This window comes from Protopterus annectens, chromosome 1.part0 (assembly GCF_019279795.1).
Source record: "Protopterus annectens isolate FY-2018-M chromosome 1.part0, PAN1.0, whole genome shotgun sequence".
NCBI lineage: Eukaryota > Metazoa > Chordata > Ceratodontiformes > Protopteridae > Protopterus > Protopterus annectens.
This window is the reverse complement of record NC_056725.1, coordinates 450,310,296-450,337,683: the sequence shown is the minus strand read 5'-3', so window position 1 is coordinate 450,337,683 and position 27,388 is coordinate 450,310,296. Positions and strand designations below refer to the sequence as shown.

Below are 27,388 nucleotides of genomic sequence, written 5' to 3'. Positions count from 1 at the left end.
GAGGATATGACGTCGGTCATGCGCATTTGTACCCTGACGTCCTGATGTCAGTCTGATGCGCATTGACCGACGTCAGCCTTATACTTTGATATTCGGGCCGACCGAGGACAGCGGACTACCCAAGTGTAAGGACTGCAGCAATGTGGATCTTCGAACATCTACATTTATGGTAGGTACAAAACTGTACTTTACGAGGATATGAAGGAGCTAGTGGTCGTTATCTAACTGTATAAGGCTAGAGGTGGAGGAATTGTGGAGGTATGTGAAACACCATAGGTTCATAGGATGATACTAGGCTATTGACCTGGAGGCCCTTTTAAGCCTAGCCAAGAAATTTGCCCATGTTACCTCAAAGTCAGCACCTGTTTCCCCTTTTCAGCAGAGACATGGGTGGGATCCCAGGGGTATATTTTCTGTTTCCCATCCAGTTGTCCAGGTTCCCCTTAAAGAGAGCAAGAGAGGTACTCTGCTTGACATGGAGAGGGAGTCTATTCCACAGTTGGGGGGAGTCTTTGGGATACAAATCTATCCCGCCAGCAAGTTCCATCAAGGCTGGGTCTGAGATGGCTTTATATGCCAGAAACAGGTCACCTCTGAGCAGTCTATATGAGACTGAGTAGAGAGATAGGGCTCTTAGCCTGTCTGTATAGGATAGTTGTTTGAGATCTTGGATTTCACTGGTCAGGAACCTCTGTGGTCTCTCCAGCTGCTGCTTGTGCTTGACAAGGTGCATGCCGAAGGGGGCATTGTACTCGATAATGGGCCTGATAAGGGAGGAGTACTGGGATGTTACGACTTCCTTGTTCCTGGATGAAATAACCTTATTTATGAGGTGGGCCATGTAGAAAGCCTTCCGTACAACAGAGGCAATGTGGTGGTCAAAAGTGAGGTTGCCATCAACCTGGGTGCCCAAGTCCGTCACGACTGATTGCATGCTTAGTACGTTGTTATTAATGTGATAATTTGTGGGGATGCCTTTTTCCCCAAAGGGGATAATGATGCATTACTTGCATTCAGTTTCAGGCTATTCTTCTGGCACCAGTCATTAGTTTGGGTAAGGCCCTCTTGGAGGATGTTCACATCACTAGGGGAATTTAAGACTGTGCCCAGCTTGCAGTCATCTGCAAACGTGGTCAGCCACATACCACTGGTTTTGGCTTGCACCTCATAAAAGTATATCTCAAAGAGTAGAGATCCCTAGACCGATTCTTGGGGTACACTGCTCATTACGGGTCTACTACTAGAGGTGACTTCCCCTACATTGACTGAGTGGGTTCTATCAGTGAGCCAGTTAACTACCCATCTGGTAACATACGGGTTGATGCCTAGCTGGGAGAGTTTATCTATTATGCCCAAGTGGGAAATAGTGTCAAAGACTTTGGCTAGGTCAAGGTAGGCAGTATGCACTCTCTTTCCCTCGTCCATGGCTTTGGTGATTGTTTCGAAGAAGTTGACCAAGTTTAACAGGCATACTCTCCCTTTGACAAAACCAAACTGTGTGGAGTGAAGCATTTGGAGGTTGCCAATGTCCTTGTTTATAAGGCCCACGATAATGCGTTCCATGGCCTTGCAGATCAGGCTAGTTAGGTTGATGGGCCTATAACTGCTTGGGTCAGTGGATGCTCCACCTTTGTGTAGAAGGATGACAGTGGCTGTCCTCCATTCAGCTGGGATGAAGCCGGTGCTCAGGCCTTGGTTGAATAGGGTGTCTAATGGAGCTGACAGCTCATGCCTGAGTTCATGCAGTATACACCCAGGGATGTTATCGGGTCCCATGGCGACTGTATTTTCTGCCTTTGAGAGGGCATTAAGGACCTGCTCCCTGGTGATGGCGGGAGGGGGACAGGTGCTGAGGATGTCCTGAATTACTGATGGGGGACAGGTGGGTGAAGTTTTTACTGAACCTGTCTGCCAGCAGGTTGCCTATATCTATGGTGTTTGTGTATGTGGGGTTATTGACCACCAGTTCAGAGCAGATTTGGCTGTTAACTTTGAGATTGCGGACATATTCGAAGAATACATTGGATGTGGCCAGTTTGGACTCAGTTAGCCTTAGAGGTTTTCACCAGTGACCTTATTTGCTTGTTCAGACAAAGGAGAGATTGCTTCCAACTTGGCACCTGCTCCTTCTTGGTACCGGAAAGCAATTTTTTCCTTTTGTTATAGAGTTTGTTTATTGCTGCTGTCGACCAGACAGGTCAGCACTGGTTATTTGAGGTACCCACACAGTAAAGGGTACTGAGTATGAGGATATGCATTTTTTTAAAAAACGTTTATTGAATTATAACGTGTGACATAGGAAACTTACATTTATATAAGGAAATAAGCCATATTAAGTTCACATTTATGAACATTATACAATACATATATTCTTGTATACAATGTAATCAATCCAACATTGCATAAACTGTTCAATTCACACCTTTTTTTAAAACCTCATTCCTCCTCCAAAACATCCCTCTGCATGCATTGTTCCCACAATCTCTATCTTTCTCTGTGTAACCTGCTTCCACTCCCTTTCAAAGATCCTACCTGCTACCCCCCGCCCCCCTCCCCCCATCTCTGTTACACTGTTCACTACTTCAAGCACAGCTGGTTCAGACCCTGATCTCTACCCTCCGGTAATTGTTTTTTGGCAGGCACTAGAACCAAATCTTACAAGGCCCTGCTATGTCTAAGCAATTCAAATCCTGCATCACAGCTCAAAAAAAAAATCCAACTCTTCATGTATGTGATGAGCATTGAATCTGAAGTCTGTTAGGTAAGTTGTGTTATCACTGCATTGGAACCATGTTTTATTAATGATGCAGATATTTATATTTTCTACGGTAAAGAAGGGTGTAGGGATGGGTGTTTCTTTAGGCATTTAGCAGTGAGCAGCACCACACTTATCCTTTCCTGTGTTGGTTTGGTTAGATGGAACAGATTTGCACTGCATAAAAAAGGCAATTTGAGGGTACAGAAGGCTCTGATTGTTATCCGAAAGCCCTGAAGTGAAAGATACAGAATGTTCTCGGCAAAGCAGTTAGTACAGTAACGATCTCCTCCTAGGCCCATACAGATTGGATTCCCCTAGTATGACACCAGTAGCTGCGCTAACTGGTGTAAATTATCATATGTTTATATGTAAGATGCTGCTCTAAACTAGCTTTATACAAGCCAGGGATGTGTACTATGAGAGCTCTATTATGTCTGTGTTTATATAATCCAAGACACACACAGCCAAGCTGTAGTTTCACTGTATAATACATTAAATTTCCTATACTGAAAGCCCATGTGATATATGCAAATGACCACTTAATGACATAACATTGTTTCAGCTGCATAGCTGCTCAGTGCCCATGACTTTTTACATTTTACTGTTTATTTTTATGGGTACATTTAGGCCAATAAAGCCAAACCCCACTTGCCGAAGAGGTGCCATATTTTGGTCTTTTTCTGACCTTATCAGTACAACATAACTGGATCAATCCATATGATGATCTTCCATTTCACTGTTGCAATGTTCATTACATTAGGGATCCACTGCCAAGGGCAGCCCGAGTCTGGCCAGTATACCAAAGCCTTTAGGTTGCTTTAAGGTACACTGTACATCACAAGTATGCTCCTCACAGCAGTAAAGGGTGACGTCTGGACATACCATCCTCAAAACTTTTCTGCCAGTCTGAATGCCATCTCTTGATTGTCAGTCCAAACATCCATTTCATTGCTGGTTCACCAAGCCATTGCAGATAAGTGCCCCCTTGGGGTTTTGCTTTACTTAATTTTCTTTTATTATTGTGTTGCTTGTGGGGTTTTGTGTCATCCAAGAAGGGTAAATGCCAGTATGGGAGACAGATTTCCCATAAAGACCTCCATGAACAGTGTCTGTTTTGCCTTAGCACTTGTACAACCATACATCCTGTTCTGTCTGTAAAGCTTTTGTTCCTAAGACTCTTTGTAGTAGACTTTCTTCTTTGGCACTTTATCTTGAAAACCAGTGCATTAAGGACACAATGGAGGGAACTTTCCGCTCTGAGGGACAGCCATCTGTGAAGAAGTCCAAGGAAACCTAGGCCTGAATTGTCTGCTGTTCAGCCTTCGCCGGACACCTCTCCTGAGGTGACTGAATGCCCCTAAGTTTGCCTGGCTTTATCATTGGATTCCTCTGTCGTGACTGGGTTGGAGGCTGGCGGTTATTCGACTTTAAGCACGTCTGAGGAGGCATTGCAGAAGTCTGCTTTGGACGTTCATGGGGAACCACAGCTGATTATCTCCTAGGGGTATAGGAGGTGTTCCTCAAATCTTAGAGAAGAAGTCCCTACTACCATGATTGAATGCTATCCTAGGTCAGAGCCTTCTAAATTCTAGAAGGTGGACATTCCTTTGAAGAACAAACAAAAGACTTAACATATTTCTCCTGCAGCTAAGGATCCACAAAGTGAATGGCAATCCTTCACTCAGAGCTTGTTTAGTGCTTTGATGGCATTGAAACCTCTTCAGGGAGTTTCTGTTCTAGTCCCCCCTTAAAAGACCCAGGAAACAGGATTCCTGTGATAGGGAGCTGAATTCAGATGAGGAATCCTTGATTACTCCTCTCAGATTCCCTCTCTGTTTCATTATGGATCTGAGGAAGAGGCATCTAACAGTCCTGATACTTCCTTTGAAGAGATTTCTTTTTGGGACACAATCTCTAGGATGGTGCAGTTCTTTAAATGGGATTGTTCTCAGGTTTCTGAGATATAAAAAAGGTATTATGAGTTGTTGCAGATGGCTTCTCCAAGACTTTCTGCTGTTCCTTCCATCTTGGCTGCCTTGTTGGATGCATTTGCTAATGCCTCTAAGGCTCCAGACTCTCAGTCCCCTGTCCCCAAGAAGCCTGATAGTTTGTATAGGGTACTTGAGAACTGTAAGTTCTTGTACAAGTGTCCTCCTGCTGACCCCTCAGCGGTGTCTGTAGCTTCTGACAGGCAATCTTAATTGCTTCCTTCTCCTTAGTTACTGCCCTCCGATAAAGATAGCAGAATAATGAAAAGGCTAGGCAGGAAGGTTTATACCTCTGCCACCTTGGCTTTTAGGGCTGTTAATTATTCTACCCATATGTCCAGGTACTTGTTGGCTGTCCTTTCCCATTCCGGTGAGGTGATTTTGATCTTTCAGACTGTGAGGGTAAAACTTATGCACTTTCCCTGTTAGGGGATTCTTCCCAGGTGGCTTGTCATTCCATCAAATGTAGCTATGATGCAGCAGATGCTTCCTCAAGGGCTTCTGCTTTGTGTCATTGATGAGGAGTTATTCTTGGCATGGGCTCAACCTCTGCTAAGTTGATAGATACCCCTCTAGGTAATAAACACTTATTTGGCAAAGCTGCTTCTGCTTTAAGTCCCTTAAGGAAAAGGGCAAGGCTTTACAGGAACTTAAACATGTTTGTTTCTCCTGTGGATAAATTTCAGAGAAATTACCCCAGTAAGCCAGCTTTTGTTTGTAGGCAGACTCGTCCTCCTAAGGAGTTAAAGGGTGATAAATGGGATCCTTCAGCGAAGGCTACTCAGACTTCTGTGCCTCAGAAGTCTCCTTTTTCTGATAAACCAGATGCTACCTGACTATCCTGTTCTTCCCAGTCACTTTCCTCTTTCTTTTTGTCTCTCTCTGTCTCTTCTCTCTCTCTCTCTCTCTCTCTCTCTCTCTCTCTTCCTGTTTGGCTATCGATTACTCAAGATTCCTGGGTTCTGTCCATTATCCACAGGGTATTTCCTGGTGTAGAAGTCTCTTCCCCATGTTTTGGATATCCCTCAGCCCCCTCAGGAAAAACTCTCCTTCTTTGCAGAGGTGTTTTGGGATATTTTAATTTGGGTAATATTTAGGAGGTGCCTGTGCCCCAAAAGGGGAGGGGATTTTATTCCAGGATGTTTCCAGTGCTCAGGAAAGAAGATACTTGGAGACCAGTTCCAGACCTGTCTCATCTAAACACTTTTCTATATTGTCCCTTCTTCCTCAGGTTTATATGGTGTCTCTGGATCGCAAGGATGCTTATCACCTTATCCAATTCATCCCCTTTTCATGAAGTTTTTATGTTTCTCTGCTGCTTCCTTCCATTTTCAGTTCCCTCCTTTGCCCTTTGGCCTTTTTACTGCACCAAGAGTATTCACCAAATGTCTCACTCCTGTGAATGCTTTTTGCAGGCTTCAGGGGATCCAAGTCTTCCGTACTTGGACATCCTTCTGTTTCAGGCATCCTCTTCACAAATTTTATTGCAAAATCTTCATTTTGCCATTTCCTTTATGCCAGTCTGGGCTGCAAGATACAAATTATGCCTATGTTGGCAACTCTGCCTCCTTGGAACGCCTTAACACTAATTTCCTTCTTTCAAACACTTCTTCCTCTGACCTGTATAACAGCCAGGGAATTTCTGAGAGCTCTGGGATTCATGGCATCCACCATCCCTATGCTCCCTCTTGCCAAACTCCACATGAGAAAGTTGCAGTGGTTTCTGAAGTCAGTTTGGCTTTAACATGCGCAGCCGCTGGAATTTGTAGTTCCTCTTCTACCTTGCCTCAAGAAGGAATTTCACTGGTGGATTCAGCAGTTGTCTCACAAGGTGGACCTACTCACTAATGACAAGAGATCTCTCATACATCCCCACCTGTCCACTCTTCAGCTGATACTGTGGGTGACAGGAATTTGATTCCACATAGAAACCTTTTTCTGAGGATGTGCTTAGTGTTCTGCAGGAGGCCAGGAAACCCAGTACTAGGAAATTCTACTTATCCAAATGGAAGAGTTTTTCTCTTTGGTGTCATTCTCATAACCTGGATCTACTTTCTGTGGATGTTATCTGTGTGAATTGCTCAGTATTGGGTTGGCTTATTCTTTTGTTAAGACCCACTTATCAGCTATCTCTGCTTGTCTGCCTTTATCTTCTCCTTTAGCTTCTAGATTTGAAGCTAAGCAATTCCTTAAATGTGTCCTTCATGTTAGGCCTCCCAGGAAGCCTGTTCCTCCACCCTGGGATCTTAATTTTGTTTTGGAAAATTTGACTCGGGCTCCTTTTGAGCCTGCTGGTTCAGATTCCTTTCAACATTGCTCTTGTAAGACTGTACTTTTTTTAGCCCTTACTTCTGCCAGACAGGTGTCTGCGCTTCAAACCCTTATGGCTTGTCCTCCTTTTTTGGTGTTTCTTAAGGACAGGGTGTCATTGCATTTTATGTTATGCCCAAGGCAGTGACGGAGTTGTTCCTTAATTAGTCTGTTCATATGCCCACTATTTTCCTTTTTCCGCAGTCTACCAATGAGAACGTGCTGCAGACATTGGATGTGCATAGACAACTCAGAGGAAATCTGATCAGCTCTTTGTTTTCTTTCATCTCAAGTACTTAGGATTAGGTGTGTCCAAGCAGACTGTTTCTTCTTGAATCTCTAACGCTGTTTCTTTTTGTTATTCTTTTCATGGTAAGAGCCTTCCTTATTCTGTTAAGGCTCATTCTACTCGAGCTGTGGCTTCTTCTGGTGCTTTTTTCAAGGGTTTGGATAGTAACTCAATTCTTGCAGTAGCTACCTGGACTTCTGTGCATACATTTAACAATCACTGCAAGTTAGAGTCTCCAGAGCTAGAGCTGGTTTTGTAAGGGCCATCCTTCATGGCTTCATAGAGGGCTCTGCTGGTCCTTCCTCCTCCCAAATTTTCTTCCTGAGCTTTGGCACTGTCCCTAATGTAATGAATACTGCAACAGTAAAATGGAAGGAAATACAGTTGTGTAAAATCTTACTATAATAGTAGATGTCCTTTTCTTCACTTTGCAGTATTCACTCCCTCCCACCTCCCCCTGGTCCATTTGTCTTCTGGTTACCTCTTTTTTCCCCTTGTACTGGCATTCCTACTAGGGCTGTCACTTCAGAGGATGGTATGTCCGGACGTCACCTTTATGCCCTACTCTATGTGAGGAGCATATGTGTGATGTACCTTAAAGCACCCTAAAGGCTTTGGTACAATTTCCAGACGTCAGGCCACCCTTGGCAGGGTATCCCTATGCAATGAATACTGCAACAGTGAAAAGGACATCTACCATTATGGTAAGATATTACACAACTGTACTTTAAAAAAAAAATATATATATATATATATATATATATATATATATATATATATATATATATATGCATATATCTGTGTGTGTGTATATATATGTGTATATATATATATATATATATATATATATGTGTATATATATATATATATATATATATATATATGTATATAGACACGCGCGCAAAAACAGATTACATTCTAGTTGTCACAAGACAACTAATCAAATTGGGGGGGGGGGGGACCAGTACAGCTGATGGAAGTACCGGCTATCTTTTCTGTTCACAATCGCAGTACAGTGGGCTCAGGTGGGATTTTGCCCTTTTCCCCACTGTAGTGCCATGTCGGAGATGGTGTATGTAATGAGCAAGAAGGGGGGGGGGGGCTTGCCCCCTGCTAAAATGACTTTTTTTTTTTTTCGATCAAGTGCTGTTTGACCAATTGCAGTCAATCAGTTGCCGTTCAGTGTTGTAAATTTTTGATTTAGTGATGCGCACAAACATGAGTGTTCATTGCTGCATGTATTGCATTATGTGCTGAAATGCTAGTTTTTTCTTCTGTGGTACAGTTAATTGAATTGCATAACAATCACAGTTTGTAAGATCGTCCACTAGATAAATCAATGTCTTTTCCCCTTTCTTCATGTTTCTGTGACCCTGGAATTAGTATATTTAATTCACAGGGGTGTGGGAGCAGAGCCCCCTGCTAAAATATTTTTTTTTATTTTAGTTTTGTTAGTCACAGATGTAACTTATTGGTTTACACTTCTGATGATTTTTTTGATGACTTTAATGGCAATCATCTGTGAGTTTGTTAAATGTTTGATGTTTTTTCAAACTCACCAGCAGTTATTCATTATAAACTGTGTCTCAATATGTGTGTATATATGTATGCATGTGTATATATATATATATATATATATATATATATGTACACACATACGTATAAAATGTGTGTGTGTGTGTCTATGTATGGGTCTACCTAACATCACCTGAAACCCATTTGACTGACTTTCATTTCACCAAGACCAAATCACCTAATTTCAAAATACTGAAAACTCATTTGACTGAATCTCATTTCACTGAAACCTTACAATTCTAAATTCCAAAAGGTTAAACTGTAAACAAACATATTCACAACACTAATAACTGCCTCTTCCTGACCTTAAAAACTACTTACTTACCCTCTTAACAGAAACAGGACAATATAAAACCAACTAAGTGGGGGGTTATGCCCTCCACACCCTCCAATGTTAGGGGTTGTGCCACCCACACATCCCCTATTTTGATATAATAACTCCAGGATTGCACTACAGTGGGGAAAAGGGCATATAACTTTTACTCGCCTTACAGTACCCTACACACTGACACTACTGCTGGGAATGCACAAAACATCCGCCACATTACTTTAGATACTTCCCATCAAAATGTAGAGACAAATACCCACATTTAGAAACACTACAACACTGCGTTCTACATGATTGTCAGTATTCTGACAGTCAGCACTGTAGTTGCAGAAATTCTTTTTATCACAAACAAGTCACAGGTGAAGGGAAACCCACATCATGTCTATGGCTTACAATTCAGTGAAATGAGATTCAGTCAAATGTGTTTTCAGTATTTTGAAAATTAGGTGATTTTGGTCTCAGTGAAATGAAAGTCAGTCAAATGGGTTTTAGGTGATGTGAAGTAGACCCGTGTGTGTATACATACATTTTATATTTATATATATATATATATATATATATATATATATATTTATATATATATATATATGTGTGTGTGTGTGTGTGTATATATATATATATATATATATATATATATATATGTTGTTTGTCTTTCAGCTTTTCCTGGTAAGGGGTCACCACAGTGGAACTCCGGTCTGCTAATGATTGGCAGTAGATTTTTATGAAACGCCGAGGTGCCAGCTCGATGCCCAATCTTCAACGAAGGCACGCCCATTTACGCACGCATGTCTTTTGAATGCTACCCAACCACTGGGAGGACATGCAGACTCCACATAGAAGGCACTCCCAAGCCCAGCAAAGAATCGAACGGGAGAACATCTTGCTGTCAGGTAACAATGCTACCGCCGTACCACCGCGGCATCTGTATAGATTGTGTATATATTTTTATATATATATATATATATATATATACACACACACACACACACACACACACACACACACACACACACACACTATATAAAAAGTGTACACACCCCTGTTAAAATGCCAAATTTTTGATATGACATTTCAAAACTTTTCCCACCTTTAATGTGATTATAACTGGTACAATTCAGTTGGAAAACAAACAAATCTGTTATGGGAAAAAATATAAAAAATAAAAAATATATAATAAGCTGGCTGTGCAAGTGTGCAAACCCTTAAATTAATGCTTTATTGAAGCACCTTTTGATTTAATTACAGCATTCAGTCTTCTTAGGTATACACCTGCCATCGGGTTCCTATCACGTGATTGAGAATTGTAAACGGCGAACGCATATTGAGCAAATTTGATTGGTTGAAACGTCGAAATGTTGCGTGCATAACACGGAAATCACCATAGGGAATATTTTTCCTTTACTTCAATGCAGTGCGATCTCGGAGTAGGAATATTTAAGTAGCGGGGGTGTGGGGGGCTTGCCCCCCTGCCTACAGCGTTCAGGTTAGTATAATTTTTTATTTTTATTTTTTTTATTATATTTTTGAAATTTCAGACATCGCTCATATAGTGTCGACCATATGGTGTTTGATGTTTGAAACTTTCGAAGATATAATATTAGACCCCTGCCATCAGTTGTTTCAAATCATAAACCTTTTTTCTATTTCTGTTCTACCTCATTTAGATTTAAAATGAGTTCCTTGTAATCAGGAATTGTCTTAAACCTATCTTTTTGCCACTTATTCAGAAATTTTAATTATCTGTATGAGTAGATTGCTTCAGTATATGAATATCTTGGAGGATTGTTTTAACTTTAATCTGAAAGGGTGCATTTTCATGAATAAAAAATAACTTGATTAAATTTCCAAAATGGCTGCACATTGAGTAGCAACTTAATTCTAGCTCTTACATTGTGAAAACAGAAACTTAGCAGAGAAACTCACTGGACCTAACTTTCTGGGTAAATTTCAGTAACTGGTTAGTAAATGCACTGCCTGTATGCCAGGAAAAGAGAAATACATTGGACCTGAAGGAAAGTCAGCTACAAAAGGTGACAATGAAACACTCAAAAAAATTACTGCAGCTATTCAGCAAAAAGCAGTGCAAGCTCTAGACATGACTTCCATTAACTTAAGGGAAAGTATAAGGTAACTCCACACAGACCTGATTAAACTAAACAAAATACTGACTGAGTACATCAACTCAAGCAAAAAAAAAATGTCTGGAAAAAGTGGAAAAAGCATTAAACAGATAAGGTATTAAAACTGCAAAACTCAGAGGTCGAAATAAAGAAAAGGCTGGCTGAATACAAGACTGCACAGTTAGAGATGTTTTAAAAATAACAGAATTCGATGACAGAGCATGTAGGGGAAACCTGAGATTTTCTGCTGTACCAGACAAGTTGGAAGGAACAGACTGTTTTAATTTAATGAAAGCACAAATGAGCAGCTAGACTGGTATTCCTCAACAGGAATTTATTAATTAAAAGGGCACATTATGTGCATGCTCCAAACCTGGCAATGAGAAAGCAACCTAGACCTTTAATAGTAAAGATGCAGTCTTACCAGCTGAAGGAGTTGATTCTGACAAAACCTTGGCAGAAGGGCAAAGTATGAAAATTAGGAGGCCGCAAAGTGTTTGTGGAGAATGACTACCCATTGTAGAACATGCAAAACAGGAGTAAATGTATTCCATTATTCACAGAATGTTGAGAAGCAGGTGTGAGATTCAAACTGCTGTACCCAGCTATCTTTAAAATATTCTACTCTGGAGAAACAAAATCATTTTTTGAAAAAGTACATGCTGAGGAAGAAATACAAATGTTTGTCCAACAAAAAGTGAGCAGTGAAACAGAAAGAGATTCTGCTTCTTGTTCTTCTGATAATAAAGACCACAGAAAGACTGTGCCAGTGAAACCTTTTCCCAATGTTTCAATGAAAAATGCTTGAGAGAAGGGAAGAAGGACAGTCGTTGACTAGACGGATCAGTAGTGTGCTGGAAATGAACCAGAGACATGGAGATGGGCATGAATAAAACCAGTAACTGGGAAATTGACCAAAGTTAGGATTACAAAGCAAAAGTTATATTTGTGAAACATGACAGAATAAGAAAATCTGGAAATATTGGACTTTTTTGGATTTTGTTAAACATGTGTAGGACTCTGAAGCATATGCCCTACTTCATGCCATTAATGTTTGGAAAAATATGTAGGAGAGGGGAAGAGGAGGGAGAAAATTAACTGTAAGGAAAACAAATGTTTTCTTAATGGTAATGTTTTAATAGTTATTTTTAAGAGTAATGGGGATACTAATGTAAGTAGGTGCCCCTGTTTTTTTTTCCTTTCTCCCTCCTTCTGTCTTTTTCTTTGTTCGGTTTTAAGAAATGTAGACACTGCGTTGTGAAAAAAGAAGAAAAATCTAGTTAAAAGAGCATGACAAAAGAAAAATTTATGTGCTTTTTCTCATTCTTGCATAGGAGAGCAACTAGTAAAAAGTTTTAAGAGAATGCAAGTAAATGAAAAGGAATCTTAAATATTGTAAGGCTTTTTTTTTTTTTGGTAAACAAATTTATGCTTGGCAGTTTTGTGTCTGGTTCTCGTGTTTCTAGGAGACGATCTGTTAAAGAGAATTGGGTTGGTGAAAATGTTTTTTAAAAGCATTCAGATGTTTTCCCAGCAGAGAATGAGAGCAGTACAAAGAAAAGACAAAGCCAGACAGGATGTAGTAGAAGCACAGGCTGTATCATGCGTTTTAGCATGACTAACCTTTCTTTTATGTTGTTACAAGTCTGTGTATATGGCTGTCAGTGTGGAAAATTTGTTCCTGTTAGGAGGGTTAAACTTCAATATTTGAAGATGTACATAGTTTTGAGTATTATTCTTAAGTTAATAGGTTTTAGGGGGTATTGGGGGTGTTTGTTTTTTTTTTTGTTTGAGGGCTTTCAATAAAACAAAAAAGTTTTGTAAAATCTGACATAGGCTGAAATGGAGATGACAAGAAACAACTGTATAAAAGATTAACATGCCAGACAGTATATGGATGTAACACAAAAGCTGGAACTAGACATTTAACAAAAAGCTGTTGTATGTTAGAGGTGGGAATAACGACTTTTCAAGAAAATTGTTTTCTTTAGTGTCTTTAAATGTCAATGCTCTCACAGATAAATACAAAAAAGGAGTAATGGTCTATATTAAAAAATATAGAATGCAAATAGTTATGCTACAGGCAACGCACTTGGAAAGAACTGAACATGTGAATTTGATAAAGAAAGGTTTTCAGGATGGTTATTCAGTGGAATACATGAGGCAGAATAAAAGAGTACTTCTGTTAATTGCAAGAGGAGCTCCAGTAGTGCTAGAAGAGGATAAAAAAGGTAATAATGGTAGATTTGTAGTACTAAGGAGCTACTGGCAAGGGAGTAGGATTACACTGGCGTGTATTTATAATCCACTGAAAAGTGCTATAATGGAGTTTAAGAAACTTCTGGGAGAAATAATCAGCTTTCAGCAAGGAATATTACTCGGAGCAGGGGGGCTGGAATTTTATCTGCAACAGTGAAGATGTGTCTGGGGGCCCAGAATGGAAAATATAACAAAGGAGGGTTGATTGTTGAAATTTATGAAAATATTTGGCATGGAAGATGTGAATTCAGTACTACGAGTTTGGAGTGAATTTACGTATTGTTCACCAAGATAGAAAAACTGGGCTAGGCTAGGCAGAAATTACCTTTCACAGAATCATGAACATTTAATTGAAGGTCTTGATATGCACCCAGTAACTATTTCAGATCATGCGCCAGTAATACCCAATATAAAAACACAGGTTAATGTAGTAAAATGAGACACTGGCGCTTTCCTGCCTATCTGTTGAAAAGAGAGGAATTTAATGTATGCGTAATTGAAATTATTTAGGAGATATTAGAGAAGATAGAATTTTTTTCTGAAAATATACCTAGGGAATGGGATAAAATTAAAGTGGAGTTTAAGATTAGGGTGGAAATAAAAGAAAGGGAGGTATAGTTAAAAGTAACGACAATTATTTGGAGGGTCTGACAAGATGTTCAAGTATTGCAAAATAGGAGGAATCCCACAGAACAAGAGGAGGAGCAACTGCAGAATGCTAAACAAAAAATAAGGGAATACCTCAGTAATATGCCTGAGTTTAGAAAGATTGTTGTTGAGCATCTGTTTTTTGATGATAACTCTAGAGCCAAAAAAGTTTTTGCACAACGACTCAGGCAGCAGAATGTAGAAAGGGCAGTCAACAAGCTTAGAGAGATTTTTAACAAGGAAGATAAGAGATCCTATAGAACTATTAGAAATATTTTGAAAATTATATGAAAGTCTGTGTAAAGCAGAGAAATATGGAAATCAAGAAAAGATGCAAATGGAAATGTTTATGGAAGAATTAAATATGCCAAGATTAGAGGTAGAGGAGGCTCTGTTACTAACAGGATAGAAGGAGATGAAATAAAAATGGTGGTGTATAACCAATCCATGGGAAAGTCCCCAGGAATAGATTGCAATCCTGTGGAAGTTAGGATGCTAGGAGGGAAAAAAGTGATAAAGATCTGAAAGGTTTTGTTTAACAGTATTTTAAGAGGAGGAGAAGCACCAACATCCTGGAAGAAGATGGTAGCTGTAATACCTAAAGAGGGTAAAGATCCATTAGGTCTAGCTTCTTAACAGGCCCATTTCACTACTAAACCATGATTATAAAATGTTTCTGTCTGTAATGGCTAAAAGAATGGCAAAAGTGATGCCAAAATTGATAGATATGGATCAGTGTGATTTTGTAGAGGAGAGGCAAACATTTGACAACATTAACAGAACACTGATGATCCAGGGGGGAACAGAATGTAAGAAAATAACTCTATTGTTGGTGGGTCTTGATGCAGAGAAATTATTTGACAGAATAAGCTGGGACTTTGTGCAGGGCAATGGAAGCATTTGCATTCCCTGATAAAATTATATGGTTGATTAGGAGGCTATATGAGGGATCAGAGGTGAAAATTAAAGTAAGTGGGGTCCTCTGTGATAATTTTTGTTTGAGCAGAGGATCCAGGCAAGGGTGTCCTCGCTCTCCGTTTCTTATTTGCATTATATTTAGAACCATTGACAAAGAAAATAAGGGACTCAGAAATCCAAGGATATAACTAGTATGGTAGTCTAGAAAAGCTGCCTCTTTTTGCAGATATTATTTTATACCTGACAAAACCAGAAAAGGGACAGTACAGTGTTGTAGAACATTTTGAGACCGTTTCGGATCTTTTTTGGCATGCAAAATTAATGAAGCTAAAACAAAGACATTAGCAGTAAATTATATACCCACACACAAAATGGTTCAGCAATATCCATATTTATGGGGGCATGATAAAATGAAGTATTTAAGAATTTGGATTAAAATGATTTTGGTGTGGCAGTCAAGAATATGTGGAAAGAGACTAAAGAAAAGATGATACAAAAACTGAGAAAATGGAAGCTGTGATGTTATGTAGTCCTATCTCGCCTACATTCTTACCCGTGGGTTCGGACTCGGCCGATTTTACTAGCTCAAAGTCTCTCATTGGTTGGGCCAAGTGGGTATGCCATGGTGCACTGTTCCACATCCCCAGATCTCGTTTGCCGCTTGTGTAGCTTGGACGTGGTCTCGCTTGGTTGTGGCTAAGTGCCTTCTTTTTTGCTATTTCTCTTAGAGAAATTTGTTTTTTCATACCCAAAAAGCTATTTTGATAGCTATTCTTGTTGCTGTGTTTGAGTGTGCTAGTTGTGTTTTTGTTGGTATCCCTAACTGTTCCAGCAGGCTAGGCACGTTTTAGTTAGAGGACCTAGTCCTCCCCTCTGTTGTTAATTAAACTTTTAGTTTGATTGTGTTGGTCTGTGTCTCCCCTAGAAGAACCGTTTCAGTTAGAGGTTCTTAGATTGTGTTGAGTAGAGTATTTTCCTGTGTTTCTACTTTGGGTGTTTTTCCGCCCTTTTTTTTTTTTGTGATTGTGTCTAGGTGGTTTCGCTTAGCGCTAGTTGTAAGATGTCTAAGGATCAAAAGGAGCATAAGCCTTCTGGCTTTAAAAATGTTCCAAATGTGGATATAAAATATCCATCACGGATGGACACTCTGTGTGTCTTTACTGCCTTGGAGCCATCCATTTACAAGAGTCGTGTAGCTTTTGCCACGCATTCAGTCCTAGGGTGCTCCAGGAGAGGAAACATAAATTAATCTTAAAGGGACTTCTAAAACAATCGTTTGAGAAAGCTATAGATTCGGCTTCCAGTCCTCAGTCTAAATCCAAAGCTTCCAGGGCTAAGAAAAGGTCTCCGGCTCCATCTGCCTCTTTGGAGCCTCCGGAGAAGTTTACTGTATTGGATTCTACCTCCTTGGCTCCACTGTCCTCGGGGCCGCAGGAGGTGTCAATGTTAACCGAAACGGCATCTGCTCCTATTATCCTTGAACCCATTTGGAGCCGGTCGCCCAGTGTGAGACATTGTTCACCTGACAAGAGATCGCAATACCCATCGCTCTCCTCCAAATCCTCCAGGCTTTCTGATTTGGATGTTGATAGGGTGGTGCAGAGGCTTCTGCAGTCACCAGTGTTGGTTAAACTGTTCATGGCTGTGACCCACTCGGCTCTGGAGCCAGTTCCTATGACCATTTCGATGATTCCTCCTCCGAGCACATCCTTGTTGTCGGAGCCGGTATGCTCCGCTCCGAGTGATGTTCCTGCGCCAGCTCCGATAACCCCCCGGGTCTATCGGTGCCGACCTCGGCTCCAACCATGTCTGTTCCATCCACAGGGTTCGGGACTCAGGTCTCTTCGGTCGGGCCCGAGGGGGGGATACTTCGGGACATCTATCCATTCTGAGCCTCCCACTCGGTGCATCGGCTCATGGGGTCCCGGTCGTGGCCTCGGAGGCCGGCCGGTCCTCGGACTCGGGGAGGGGGGGGGCGGCCTTCGTGGCCATACGGAGCGCGCTAGCCAGGTCGTCATCTACATCACCCGGGTCGGTTATTTTGTCCCCCACCACCCCGGCGAGAGCTTCTGACACTCACCTATCCATGGACAGTAGAGCGCCAGGCCCTAAGGATACCCCCACGAGTGGTCCCCAACTTACTGAGGGACCCCCAGAGTTCGTGCCTGAGGAGCCTCCTAGAAAGAAATTGTGCAAGAGGAAACACATAGACTCCCAGGATGAGTCTCTCACCTCGGATACTGACCTCGAGGAATCGGAGGTGTCCCCTAAGTCATCCTCTGATGGTTTCCTTCTCCGATATCCGGGATATACTGAAACAGAGGTGACTGGCCTTCCAAAGCTCCCTCTGAGGAGGAGTCAGTATTCCTTAAGGCTTTTGGCGCTCAACCCTCCGCTTCCTGGGTGTCTCCACCCTTCGATGAACTTCTTGACCTCATTTGTCGAAGAGTGTGGGAAAACCCCGATTCTGTGGAGCCTGTGCCCAGGCGTCCCAACAAATTCCTTTCCGCCCCCCAGGGCAAAGAGTTTCTATCAAAAGGAATCCCTGTAGATGCCATGGTGGTGGCGGCAGCCACCCAGAAGGAAGTAGCAGAGTTTTCTTCATCCGTCCATCCTCCTAACAAGAAGTCTAGGACCATGGATCGGTACGGGAAGCATACGCTATCTTCAGCAGCCTTCACTCTACGGTCACTGAATTATCTGTCTCACTTCACTCGGCTCCAGAGAGATCTCCTCAAAGAGTTGGGAGATACTCTTGCGGGTAACTTACCTGAGGCGGTGGCTCAGACGGTTAACGCCCAGGTCTCTACCCTCAACTCCATTGCTAACTTGTCCTTGCGGCTCATTTTGTATGCAGCCGAGGGAGCGAGTCCGGCAGCAGCTCAGCGTTCGTGCTTAGAAGGCAAGCCTGGCTGCGCCTGTGGCACTTTGCAGAGGCCTTCAAGTCTTCCTTCACTGACGGCCCCCTTTGACAGTTCCTCCTTGTTTGGGACCAAAGTGAAAGACACCCTCACCAGCTGCGAGCAAGGGGGACAGACCCTGTCGGCCATAGGGGTCCATTTTTCCTTTCCTTCTAGGCCTTATCCCAAGGCCCAGCGGGGGGGGGGGGTGTTAAAATGTGGTTCAAGAAATCACTGAAGTTTTTTCCTGCCGCACAGGGTGAACCCACCCCCCTCCAGAGGCAGGGGAAGGGGGGGTTATTCAGAGAGACGTCGCCCCAGAGGCAGAGGGGGGCCCCCGCAATTCGGGAGACCGCGACTCCTTTCGTGGCTCCCCATACTCTCATTCCTGAGGGTGTACCTGACTGTACTTATCCGGAGCCAGTCGGGGGTCGAATTTCCTTATATCCAGAAGCCTGGGAGAGCATTACCCAGGACCGATGGGTATTACGGATAATTTCCGGAGGTTATCTCATTCCATTCTCTTCAGTAAACCCACCAATCAAGAAAATCCCAGACATTCCACCCAGTCAAAGGGATCAAACAGCCTCAGAGGTCTCACAGCTGCTAGAAAAAGGAGCCATCCAACGTGTCTCCTCAGACCAAATCCGATTAGGGACTTACTCAAGATTCTTTTTGGTGCCGAAAAGAACAGGGGACTTGAGACCCATACTAGATCTCAGTCAACTCAACAATCACGTACACAAGTCCAAGTTCCGTATGGTCACACTGCAAGCGATTCTTCCATTGTTGGGAGAAGGAGGTATGGATGTGCTTCATTGACCTCAAGGATGCTTACTACCATATCAAAATGGACGGAGCATCCAGGAGTCACCTACGCTTCCGGCTGGGAGCCAGTCACTTCCAGTTTCGAGCCCTGCCCCTTAGTCTCACCACAGCCCCCAGGGTGTTCACCAAATGCATGGCGGTGGTGACGGCTCACTTGAGACGTCAGGGATTCCAGGTGTTTCTGTCCCTGGACAACTGGCTCCTTACCGCCCCCACCAGGCATCAACTAGTTCAAACCAGGGACGCTACCATCAATCTATGTCACCAGTTGGGCATAACAATAAATTGGGAAAAATCTGCCTTATTGCCCTCACAGCGTGTCACCTTTATAGGAGCAGATTTAGACACCATTCGATTGCGAGCATTCTTACCACAAGCAAGGATCACAGTATTACACCAGCAAATACACATGCTGATGCCCCTGAGACAAGCGAAAGCAAGACTGATTCTCCAACTCCTAGGGACCATGGCAGCAACTATCATGTTGGTCCCTCTAGCGACATTACACATGAGACTTCTTCAATGGCTCCTCTTTGTTCAGTGGTCTCTCCAAAGACTCCCACTTTCTCATCGCATCTTAATCACGGACAGGTGCAAGCAGGACCTCCATTGGTGGCTGTGCACCAACAATTTGAATGGGGGGAAAGCCCTTCGTTCCAACCGTCTCTATTGCCACGGTGACCACGGACGCCTCCCAGATGAGGTGGGGGGCATTATCTTGGCAGGACAGTCCAAGGCACGTCGCAGGAACACTAGATACATTTGCATATAAACGTCCTTGAGATGAGAGCAGTGCTTCTTGCTTTGCAGGCACTTCAGAACATTCTTCCTCTAGGGACGATTGCAATACACTTACACAACATGTCAGTAGTGTGATATCTCAACAAGCAAGGGAGAACCCGGTCTTACCCACTGTGCAGAGATGCTGTGCGAGTGTGGCATTGGGCAATAGTTTCCCAACGGTTTCTGGTGGCAACGCACATTCCAGGGAAGTCCAACGTGATTGCGGACAGGCTAAGAGCTATCCTGATGCCTTACGAGTGGTTCCTGAATCGCCTGGTTGCAGAGCGAATCTTCAGCAGATGGGGTCAGCCTTGCTGCAACCTTTTTGCCAGCCCTCTCAATGCGAAATGCAGCAACTGCTTCACGCTGATCCCCCCACAGGGGGTGTCACCCACGGACGCTCTGGTTCACAATTGGCCCTCCTGTCTGCTTTATGCTTTCCCTCCGTTTCCCCTGCTGTCAAGGGTGATTCAGAAAGTGCAATCCTTGGGAAGCAGAATGATTCTGATTGCTCCACACTGGCCTCGTCAATTCTGGTTCCCCTTTCTTCAACCATACATTGTGAACACTCCTTGGATTCTGGACCCTCAACCAGATTTACTGACACACATGTCGGGACAGTTCCACCCCTCTCTGATGACCCTCCGGTTGACAGCCTGGCTACTCCACTTCCATCGTTAGTCAGACATCATAATTTTTCACCGGAAGTGGTCCATATATTATCATCCACTCACAAACCATCCACTAGAAAGATTTATTCTTGTAAATGGAAAAGGTTCTCTATTTGGGCACATACTAAAGGCATTGATCCTTACACAGCTCCAATAAACTCAGTTCTGGAGTTCTTGTCGATGTTTTTCTATCAGGGATCCACATCAGCCACCATCAAAGTTCAGATGGCGGCGATATCTAATTTCCACGTGGCTAATGAACCTAGTTTCATGGCTCACAGACTATGCAAAGCATTCCTTAAAGGTACTGTATTGCTTCGTCCCCCAGTGTCTGAACCTATCATGCCCTGGGATCTTAATTTTGTTCTTCAAGCCCTTACTTTACCACCATTTGAGCCTGCAGCTGCCTGTGAATTAAAATTCTTGACATGGAAAACAGCATTCTTAACGGCAATCACTTCAGCGAGGCGGGTTTCGGAAATTCAAGCCCTCTCCATCAAGCCCCCATATTTAATCTTCCATAAAGATAGGGTCTCTCTTAGACCAAACCCCTCGTTCCTTCCTAAAGTGGCTTCCGTGTCTAACATGAATCAGTCCATTGAGTTGCCTGTTTTCTTCCCCCACTTTTCTAACAAGGCAGAATTTAAATTTCACCAATTGGATGTACATAGACAGTTAAGATTCTATCTACACTGGACAAAAGATATACGGAAATCTGACCAACTCTTTGTCTCCTTTTCGGAAAACCGAATGGGTTCTCCGGTATCCAAGGTCACGCTGTCTAGATGGATAGCTGGTTGTATCTCTTTCATCTATCAGGCAGGCAGGAGGTAAAAATCTGCCATTTCCAGTCAAGGCACATTCTACTCGGGCTGTTTCTACATCCACAGCCTATCAAGCTAGATTGTCAATGGATGATATATGTGCTGCAGCTACTTGGGCTTCTCCTCACACTTTTTTTTCTAATTACAAATTGGACGTGGTCTCCAGGGGCAGGTCTTCCTTTGGCTCCACAGTTCTCAGGAGTATTTTCCTGTGAGCCACCCAGGATGTAGGTGCTAAGGACGCTATTCCACGGGTATGAATGTAGGCGAGATAGGACTACATAACATCAAGAAGTTATGTACTCACCATAACGTTCGATGTATGTAGTCCATCTCACCTCACATTCTTACTTACCCTCCCACCTTCCCCCTTCCTGGAGGATTTGGAGGTTAGGCTGTTATCTACAGAGTCCCTTTGATTAGTTTATTTTTTTATATGGATGTGATGTGTGTATGGAATACATATGATTTTGCAGCAAACTAGATCTGGGGATGTGGGGCAGTGCACCATGGGATACCCACTTGGCCCAGCCAATGAGAGAGTTCGAGCTAGTAAAATCGGCTGAGTCGGCTCTGAACCCACGGGTGAGAATGTGAGGCAAGATGGACTACATACATCGAACGTTATGGTGAGTACATAACTTCTTGTTATATAAACAGCGATAGTAAGATACAAGCAGTTAAAATGTTTTTACTCCCTTTAGTCTTAGAGACAGGTCAGGCATATTTTTATCAACCAGAGGAGAAATTGTGGAACAGCAGTTAATAAAGAGCTGAAGGATTTTATCTGGGAGAGGAAAAAGCCAAGAATCAAGTGAAACAAGCTGATTTTTCCAATAGAACAAGGAGGATTGGTATTACCCGCTTTGAAGGAGTATTTCAGAGCAACACATTTAATGCTCTTGTACATAGCAACAAGTAGAAAATTATAATTCAAAGTGGAAATGGATGATTATGAAATGAGGGAAGCTCAAGAAGCAAGGAGAGATTGGGATTTTAGATGCAGACCTGTAAGGAGAAAAACAATAATCATACTGTATTTATATCCATAAAGTAGCACAAAGTATTCTGAGAACTGAGCCAACATGGGAATGGAGAAAGGAAATTCTGCTGATAGGGATGACTGTAATTAGGGATACAGACAATAGGCGAGAGGGGGCTAGAATTTATTGGAGAAAACTTGGCCAAGGAACCAAGTTATTAGGAGCAAATAATTAGGGAATGGGAAGACACTAAGAATTTTTTGGACTGAAGGTTCGAGATTGCGTTCCTACCGAAATATAGGCATAGAGAAAGAAACAGGGAGGTCCTAAATGAAAGACCACCACTGGTGGAGATTTTAGTAGTATCTGTCACTCTTCTGGTCAGGATAAAACAGACAAAGAGTTGTGGATTTGGTTCAAGCAGCTTTATTGCATACAAACACATCAGGATTGAAGCTTAGTAACTTAAACCTAAGTAAACATAAACAGACTGACTACTGCACTCATACATGTTAACACTCTGGCTGTTCACTCAAAATGGCACTACTGGCTGCACTTGCTCTGTATTTATACGTACATGCCCTCACTTTGAAATGCTTCTTAAAGTCACAACACACCCTCTGTTCTACATCCTCCCTGTTTGAGAAATGTCATGCACACTAATAATGACAATAATCATTGACATGCATTTTTGCAGAACTAATCCTTTGACATGCAATTATGTAGAACTATTTACAAGTGAAACAATCTTGTCAAGGTTGCTATGTATTTTACACTAGGTCTGGAAATACTACCTGATTGTGTGATATAAAAATTAGGACTGGGTTTAGTAACAGTGACTATCTTTAATGAATGTTCAACTTCAGGGACATCTGGGACATCATCAGGAACGAGAAGAGGTACTGAGATATGTCCTTCAACAGAAACATAGTCTGGATTGCTGTGAGATCTAGAGTCTGTATCACAGGTATGATGTTCCGATATCGATTCAGACGCTGGAAGATGATGCCTGGTATTTCTTCTGTATTCTTTACCTTCAGATTCTACTAAGTAAGACCTCAGCTTGGCACATACACGTCTTACTTGACCAATTTGATCAGAACCTTATGCTGTTTGAATCCTCACTATCTCCCTTTCTTTTAATGGATGAAGAAATCTGCTCGTATCATAGTTGGAATGATCAATTTTTGAATAGTTGGGCTTTGATTGCTGTGGCGTTTTTTAGCATTAGGCACCAACAAACTAGAACTGATAGGCAAGGTTTTTCTTGTTTGCCTAGACAGAAGTCTCTGAGCAGGTGAGCCAAGTAAATTGTCACGGGGTATATTTCTGAGATTAAGCAAATCCAAGAAAATGTTGGTAATGTCACGCTTTGACCTCTCTAGTAATTGCTTTGCACTTTGTATTGCACGTTGAGTTAGGCCTTTTGATTGTGGGTACTCAGTACTACTGGTAACATTGATAAAGTCCCACTCTTTTGCAAGTTTCTGAAATAGCTGACTGGTAAACTGGGCACCGTTGTCAGAAATAACGTTGTGTGGACTGCCATGGACTGAGAAATTACATTTCAACTTAGTAATGACAGTACTGGATGTTAGGTTGGGTAGCAGATCAATCTCTAACCAATTTGAATGAGTCTACCAATACAAAGTAATATTGACTATTCCACTCAAATATTTCAGTGGCTACTGTTGGCCAAGGTAGTTCAGGAATCTGGATGTTCTTCGTTTCCCATTGCTGCAGTCCTTACTATTGGGGTAGTCCGCTATCCAGTCGGCCCGAATACCAGAGTATATGGCTGACGTCGGTCAGGGCGCATTAGACTGACGTCAGTACGTCAGGGTACTAATGCGCATGACCGACGTCATATCCTCAGTCTTTTTTGCCGCATGGTCCGATGCAGAAGCAGTTTTGCGAGTGCAGGTTGGCGTTCTGAAATATTTCCGAAGCCGGAGTTTCAGACCGAATCAGAGTTGGCTAAGTACCCCGTTGGGGAACATTTTGGTGTTTTCTTGCCTCAGTATTTAACCGGATGTCAGAAAAAGTGAATAACTGTATTTCTTGTGGGAAACAGATACCTCATAGGGATTACCATACCTTGTGTATACCTTGTTTAGGGCCTGAGCCACGACGTTGTTGGATGCCGCTCTTGTGCTAGGTTTAACAAACGCACTATTAAGAGACGGTTAGACTGTGCCAGGTTAGTGTTTGGGAAGCGTTGCAATTATAAAATGCCGCCGGATGCTCCGGCCCGCTTCCAAGAAGCGCAAGGACAAAACAGCGAAGCCTAGGGTTGATGAACCGGCAGTCCCGGACGTCGGTTCTTTAGAAGGCTCAGTGGAGCCTGAGGTTTTGCCAGGAGTTTCTTTGGAGTCTCAGGCAGAGACTTTACTGTTACAGGATGTGCCTTCTCAGGAGGTAGGCCAGGCTGAGGGGCTTCTCAGGTAACTGTTCTTCCCTCTCTTCCCAAGGTAGTTAGAGCCTCTCCTTCTGTTGCCAAAACTTCTTTGAGAGGTAGGCCAAGTTTAGCTTCAGTGGGGGCTTCTCCTACCACTTCAGGTTCTGTGCCTAAGAAACATATGCTTAAAATGGCAGAAGATTTGATTACTATGATTAGAGGTTCTATGCCCCCTCCTGATAAGAGGCCTAGGGTGGAACCTGAGTTTGAGTGTTTGGAACAGTATTCAGAGGCTTCAGAGTCTTCTGCGGAAGATTTGCAGGAGTTTCCTCCTTATTCTGATTCTGATGTGGATGATTCCACTCCTACAGCTTCTCCTCCTGAGGATTTCTCATTCTCAGAGACTCTGCATTCCATGAGAGAACACTTTAAATGGGAAGGCCAAGATTACTCTGATTCCAGGAAAAGGCTTAGGGAATTCTTATTTTTACCCCAGCATAGGCCCTTAGCTATACCTCCTGTGTTGAATGTGGTGGAAGATGTTTTTGCAGAGGCTTCCTAAACCCTGACTCTTTGCCTCCTGCTCCTGTTAAACCTGATAGGTACTATAGGGTGCCCGAAGCTCATAAGTATTTGTTTAAGAGTCCTAGGGCGGACCCAGAAACTGTTTCTCAGGGGCCTAAAGGTGTTAAGGCCTCTGTGGTTAAAAATCCTGTTCCCACTGATAAAGAGGCAAGGGCTTTGGATAGGTGGGGAAAGAAAGTGTATACTTCTTCCACTCTAGCCATGAGAGCGTTGAATTGTCAGTTTCACATGCTAAAATATCAAAATTATCTCCTTTCACAATTGAAATCTAAGGTAGATGCTTTAGCGGAAGGTATTGAGTGTAAAGAGTTGCTAGATTTAGTTCATGTGTCTGAACAAGTAGGTAAGCATTCTTTGCAATGTGGTTTTGATGCTGTACAGGCCTCCTCGAGGGTGGCTGCCACTAGTTCTGTTCTTCGCAGGCATGCCTGGTTGAGGGATCAGAATTTAGCTGAGCATGTTAAAACAAGGATTTTGGATGCTCCTTTACAGTCTGATGTGTTGTTTGGTTCGCCTGTGGAAGCAGTTTTAAAGAAAATGGAAGACAAAGCTAAGTCTATGCAAACTGTTAAAGATTTTTGCAGGTTCAGCCACCGAAGTTTAGTAGAAATTGGCCTGCTAAGGGGTGGACATATCCTGCTTATGATTCCCAGTCTAGGGGTAGGTCTAGACGTGGTAGGGGCAGAGCTCAAGGTTCTTTTAGGCCTAGAACAGGAGTTCACCTGCTCAGACTTCTGGTGAGGGCAGGGGTCAGTCCTTTCGTAAACAGACCCAATGACCTGCCTTTTCAGCTGCCAGTAGATTCTCGTCTGGTAGCTCCTTTGGGAGGAAGACTGTGTCTTTTCAAAGAAAATTGGGATTTAATTACTCAAGACAGATGGGTGTTGGATATCATTCACCACGGTTACAGGTTTTATTTCCATACAATGCCTCCTTTCAAAGGCATGCCAGACGTTCCTCCTCCACAAAGAAAAGAGGCTCACAAGCAAATTTCTCAGTTACTCCAGATGGGGGCCATTCAGCCAGTTCCTGTATCAGAAAGGGGCCTAGGATTTTATTCTCGCCTGTTCCTAGTACCAAAGAAGGGGAACACGTGGAGACCAATTTTGGATTTATCTCTCCTCAACACTTATCTGGACATTCCCAAGTTCAAGATGTTGACGTTACAACAGCTTTTACCTCTGCTGGGCAAAGATCACTGGATGGTAACTTTAGATCTCAAGGAAGCTTACCTTCATGTGCCTATAAGGCTAAGTTGCAGGAAGTATCTGCGGTTTCGAGCTGGAAATTCTCATTATCAGTTCTCTGCATTGCCCTTTGGCTTATCTACTGCCCAGAGTATTCACAAAGGTTCTGGCTCCAGTGATAGCTTACTTCAGGCTGCAAGGAATTCAAATCTATCCTTACTTGGACGACTGCCTGATTCTGGCTCAAGAAAAGGAAGACCTTCTACAGCATCTGGAATATGTTATAGCAGTGCTAAGATGCCTAGGGTATTCTGTGAGCGAAATAAAGTCCAGTCTAGTACCCTCTCAAGACGTGCTTTCTGGGTGTGAGACTGAATACAGCAGCCCAGATGGCCTATTTAACCCCGGACAAACAAAAGAGTCTATCACTTTACTTCCATCAACTATCTCATCAGTCCGTGCTGACTGCAAGGACAGTCCTTCAAGCATTAGGGTTCATGGCATCTTGTATTCTGGTGCTTCCCAATGCCAAACTGCATATGAGGAAGCTACAATGGTATCTCAAAATGTATGGACACAGCACTGCCAGGATTTGGACACTGTCATTCAAATAATACCTTGCCTTCAAAAATAATTTTTGTGGTGGGCTCAGGAATGTCACCTAAACAAGGGACTCTCTGTGACCCGGCCAGAGGCGAGTCAGATTTTAACGACAGATGCCTCGGACATTGCTTGGGCAGCTCATCTAAATGGAAAATGGATACAAGACAAGTGGCCTGCCAGACTACAGCATCTACATATCAACATGAAGGAGATGTTAGCAGTCCAGTTTGCATTAATGGCTTTCAAGGAGTTACTTCTTCCAGGGCAGGTGTTGATTCTAACAGACAACACAACTGTCATGTGGTACATCAACAAGCAAGGGGGAACACATTCTTATCCTCTATGCAGGCAAGCATTGATTTTATGGGAGACTGCGCTAAGCTTGCAACTAACTCTTCAGGCAAGGTTTCTGCCGGGAGCACAGAACTCCTTA

The 27,388-nt window shown here is 42.7% G+C and overlaps 1 protein-coding gene across 1 annotated transcript in view; it reads left to right on the top strand.

The window, feature by feature from the left end:
• The window catches only part of CMTR1 (cap methyltransferase 1), a 2,799,821-nt gene that overhangs the window by 556,619 nt on the left and 2,215,814 nt on the right, over positions 1–27,388 (top strand). The gene's annotated exons all lie outside the window — the stretch shown is intronic.